The 5,203-nt window shown below is 41.7% G+C and overlaps 1 long non-coding RNA gene across 1 annotated transcript; it reads right to left on the reverse strand.

Annotated features, from left to right (window-relative positions):
• Positions 1–2,378: 2,378 nt before the first annotated feature.
• Positions 2,379–4,820, reverse strand: LOC130209566 (uncharacterized). The gene is made up of 2 exons (XR_008834642.1): positions 4,637–4,820; positions 2,379–2,451 (listed from the first exon to the last, which is right to left on the reverse strand). It is a non-coding gene; the product is annotated as an uncharacterized LOC130209566 (long non-coding RNA).
• Positions 4,821–5,203: the final 383 nt, after the last annotated feature.

Consider the following 5,203-nt stretch of genomic DNA (forward strand, 5'->3'; position numbering starts at 1 on the left):
AGCAGCAGCAGGGATAAGAGGTCTGCAGCAGAGATGATCTCATTCACTTAGACACCACCAGAGGGAATGAAGGAGTGTAAACCTTTGGCTCTCACCTTTTGGTTTTAGGGTCCCGATTTGATTCTAAATTGATTATGTAATTGACATGATTCCGAATTAAAGAATAGGTTCTAGATTCAGTACAAAAGGGGTGCTAATTTCAGAATCAATTGTCTGTGTTATCCCAACAAATGTAAATGTTGCCCTTTAAATGCAATCGGGAGACTAGCTGCCTTTTTATTTTTTAGAAACTTGCCAATTCCCAAAATTGATAATACTTTTAAACTGTTATGCACGATTTCTCAACAAACCACACTAATTGTTTGACATGTTCTAACTGGCTGTGCTGGGTAATGCAGCATGGGGCGCCTTTTGAGCTACACTTTGGTCGCACACCTGGTTTCTATGTATTTATATTGCTTGCTTTGGAAGCGCAACAATGGACGAAGAACGGCTGACTTTTGAAGTTGAAATGAGGCGCTATCTTCACGAAACCTCCTCATTTCACTACTAAAACCTGAAGAAGGTGGCAGCTGGCAGCTGGCTCACCCATATTCTGAGTGGTCAGGTCTCCAGTCTGACCTCACGCCCACAGCTGTTAGGTACAGGGTTTGTTTACATGATATAACATAACACTTGCTGTTGTTGCCGCTGTCTCTGTGAACACGTTTATTATTAGTCCTTGTTCAGTTTGACCTAATGCTACATTTCATTTACATTTAATGACAGTGATGTGCTGTGACTCCAACATGCTGTGTGAGGCAGCCAGCCATGAGAAATTCTGTATCCCCCCCCCCTTTCACAATGAAATATCAATTGTCATATTTGAATGTCTTTTTTTCCACAATGAAATTTGGTTTTCTTTGACAGTATTAATGTGTAGGATATCTGTCCATCGGTCGCATATCTAGGTTATTTTGTTGAAAAAAGCAATTTAGAAAATCGATGTTAAGAAGTTGTAATTCGATTCAGGACTTTATAAGATCAGAATCTCGATTCTCAAATGATCAATTTGTCTCAAATTCCCTAATATGAAGAGAAGAGATAACACTAGGAGGTGCTATTCTGATCTAGTCGTGGAGGGAAAGAAGATAATCAAAATCAATGGCAGTCATGTGATGCCTTTTTGGAATTGATATTAAGTTCGTTATGTTGTTGTTGTCATTGCCATCTGCATGTTTAAAAGACATGTGTAGTGGAGGTGACCACCACATGTTGCCATGCTGTTCATGAATCCCATCTAGCTCCTCCCCCTTGGCTGTGCAGCCAACCAATCATGGGGACAGCTTCTCTTTTTCAGCCTAACTCATTAAGCCAATATTTGAGTGTACGGTAGACAAAGGTTGGCGTAACATCTGTCATTCTCTGTTACTCTTTCCTACTCTGATCCTCTTACATTGTCGGTCCCACACCGCCACACTCCCCCTTCTCTTCTTTCTTTCTACTATCTTTAGTGCTGAGTCTCCCGGCTCTTCGCTCTCTCGTTTCATGCTACATTAATTGCTGATGAAGTGTTGCATATAGAGTCATATAGAGCAGGCTCACAAATTCTGCCTCTTCTTACTTTTTGTGTGTGTGAGTGTGTGTGGTGGGAGGGAGTGGTGATTTGGGGGGGGGTCACTTGAGGGTCACAACCCCAAAACCCTCCTCAATACTCCCGATGTTTATGATTGGATATAATATAGATTGGAGTCTTCACCCCGTGCAGGACGCTCTGCACAGCTCCTTCAGCCACCAGCTGATTCCTCCCTGGAGTCTGAAGGAGAGGAACCACAAGTACCTCCTTCCTTCCTGCTGCTGTCAGGCTGCACAACACACTGCAGTAGAACACTACAAACACGTTATACTGGACACTTTAACCTACTGACAATCTACTTTAATCACTACCTTGTATTCATATTTTGTATTCCTCTGTATATTTAATAGTTTCATTTTATTTTGTATTGTATTTTTATCTTTTACTACTGCTCTAATGTTCACCCGCTGATGTGATCCTGCAATTTCCCCACTGTGGGACTAATAAAGGAATTTCTAATTTAACCGAATTTATCCAATAAGACTTGAACACACACAAAGATGCTCATTCAGTAAATAATCATTGCAGCACTGATAGGTTTTTTCCTCTCTATATCATGTAAAATATTCACGGTCAAGGAGGTGAGAAATGAATCACAGACAACGTAGTATCTTTGAAAGCTTTGGCCAAAGGGGAAGCTCAGACGCACGTGCTACGAGCACGACGACCTCCAAGACATTCCGCCGAGCACCCCTTTGGTCCAGCCTTTTATTGAAAGCTTAATCACACACACACACAACAACAAAGGAGAAGTGGAACTGAGGACAAGTTGACATATTCCTTCCGTCTGGTTTATTATCACTTCCTTATCAGACTCCCCAAACACATAACACAACCTTCGGGTGGGAACGCGGAGTTCGGGAAGCTCCTCTGATTGTTGAGTTTAAGATACGGTAAGCAATAACATAACATACATTTATATCTCTGTCAGTTCCCTCCTGTTTATGCTATTGCTTATTATTTAAACATGGTCAATAAGGGCACTCATTTTATTTGTCTAATTTCTAAGCAGCATGTGATTTACGTCCTTGGGTTAAGCAGTCCAAGCAGAATCATGATTATTCTCTTTTTTTCTTACACATAATTTGTTAGTAACACCACACCAATCTCTTTGGGAATTAAACTTTTTAGTCAGCAGCTTCACATCAATAATTGTCCGTTCCTTGTGAGGAGTTTTACACAATTATGTCATACAAGCTTAGACCAAAAGTTTACGTTATATTTTCTTAAACGGGAGCATTGACAGGTCTTCCCATGTCATCATACATATGAGTGTACGCGGTCTGGAGGGTCTTCTTTCCGCTCCTTCTCCCTTGCTCCTCTCGTTTGAGTTCCTCGGGACCTCTCGCTCCATCACCCGAGCCGACACCTAAGAGCAGGGATCGTTGGTTTCTTCACTGACGTTGAGATGGCTGTCTTTGACAGCCCCCTTTGAAGTCAGTCTTCCTCTGCTCGTGGTCGCCTCGATCAGGCACTGGTCCGGGATTTCGGAACAGTTTGCAATGGGAAAGATGTATCCAGGTGGTCCTCTCGGCTATCTTTACAGCGGTTGCAGTCGTCAGAAGGACTTGGAATGGTCCCTCCCAGCGAGCGTCGCTCCACGTCTTTTTCTTGATGACGCGGATGAAGACCCAGTCGCCGACCTGTACAGACATAATGGGGGAGACAGGTGAATCTGGCAAGACATTTGCTTCCCTGACTCCTCCCCATCATGGTCTTCTTCATGTACTCCACTATTGTTTCTTTCTCACCCACTTGCTCTAAATCTGGGTGAGTTAGTGGTAGGCGGTAGGGTCGTCCATGAATGATTAGGTTTCTTTGAGGGTTGTGCTTGATGCATGTCACACATGCTTTACAAAAAAATTTTAAGTAGTTTTGTTCTATCATAGATACCATCCCTCCTGTTGAGACATGGCATTGCCCATGACTCAAAATAGCAACGGCCTTGAATAGACTTCTTGGTAGCCCATAATTTTTCTTTTACTTGGGCTTGTGCCCTCTCTTTTGCTGCTCGGAACCACTGTTCTGCTTGTTTTAGTTCGTGGTGTTTTGATTCGCTGAGTCTAGGTATTTTGTTTTCTATGGCGATGGTTTTTAGAGTCTTACAGATTGTTTCTATCTCAAAAACATTTAGTTCGCCGGAAAAGCCGTATTTTGTTTTCCATTTTCTCAGATATTTTACACTATCTGAGTCCTGTTTGAACATAAACAATGCGTCGCCTGAAAATTCGCCTTCAGGCTTTCCGTGAGAATTACCCATTGTTTATGGTGTGATCGTATAGTATTAGTACATTTCCTCGTTTCTTTACCCAAATCTGTGGTTGTCTAATTGAACAGGTCGGGCGACGCTGATTCAAATAGAGTCACAGCATTCATTCACAAACAAATATAAACAAACAACGCTAAACAAACACATAGTTCTCCCACAAATATGTATTAGTTCACCACACTTATTTTTACGACGCTAGTCAACCTTTATTTCTAAAGGGCAAAACCTTATTTTCCCGACGCGTAGTCAACCTTTATTTCTCGCAAAAAGGGCAAAACCTTATTTTTACGGAATCAACCTTTATTTCTCGCAAAAAGGGCAAAACCATACATACTTTGTCTGGGTCAGTCTCCCTCGGTCTTCCGATCCGCCGGATCCCGTCAATCCACGACTGGATCTCCTCTCTGCAGAAATTATTATCCACTGCTGAGCGGTCTCTTAATCCGATGATCAGTCGGGGCCTTGCACAGGTGTCAGTGGCTCCGCAGGAAAAAGAAAAATCCAGCCGATGGGTATGTTGGGATCCGGGTCACGGCACCAAGTTATGATAGGTATTTCCTCTCTATATCATGTAAAATATTCACGGTCAAGGAGGTGAGAAATGAATCACAGACAACGTAGTATCTTTGAAAGCTTTGGCCAAAGGGGAAGCTCAGACGCACGTGCTACGAGCACGACGACCTCCAAGACATTCCATCGAGCACCCCTTTGGTCCAGCCTTTTATTGAAAGCTTTACACACACACACACAACAACAAAGGAGAAGTGGAACTGAGGACAAGTTGACATATTCCTTCCGTCTGGTTTATTATCACTTCCTTATCAGACTCCCCAAACACATAACACAACCTTCGGGTGGGAACGCGGAGTTCGGGAAGCTCCTCTGATTGTTGAGTTTAAGATACGGTAAGCAATAACATAACATACATTTATATCTCTGTCAAGCACATAGAAGTCAATAATATTGTTTTCATTCATTGTGTAAAGCTAAATTAAAAATTAATCTGTCACCATTGTAACATCAAAGAAAATATATTTAGTCTGGTGAGCATAAGATGCTAAATGTTTATCTCAGACAGTTTATTGTAATGTGTGGATTGTCCAATTGGCAATTATGAGCCAATTCAGAAATGTACATTAATTTAGCTCTTTATTTCTTTAAGACATTCTCACATAAAGACCCAAAAATGGATGAAATAACTTCTCGCACTAAATGTGCTTGTTTTACTATTATAGGCCGATGCTTGAAACATGAGTAGCTTTTAGTTTTGCAGGCTAGAATTTAAGATAGATTCCAAATAAGACTGAGGACCACTGCTA

This window comes from Pseudoliparis swirei, chromosome 19 (genome assembly GCF_029220125.1).
Source record: "Pseudoliparis swirei isolate HS2019 ecotype Mariana Trench chromosome 19, NWPU_hadal_v1, whole genome shotgun sequence".
Classification (NCBI taxonomy): domain Eukaryota; kingdom Metazoa; phylum Chordata; class Actinopteri; order Perciformes; family Liparidae; genus Pseudoliparis; species Pseudoliparis swirei.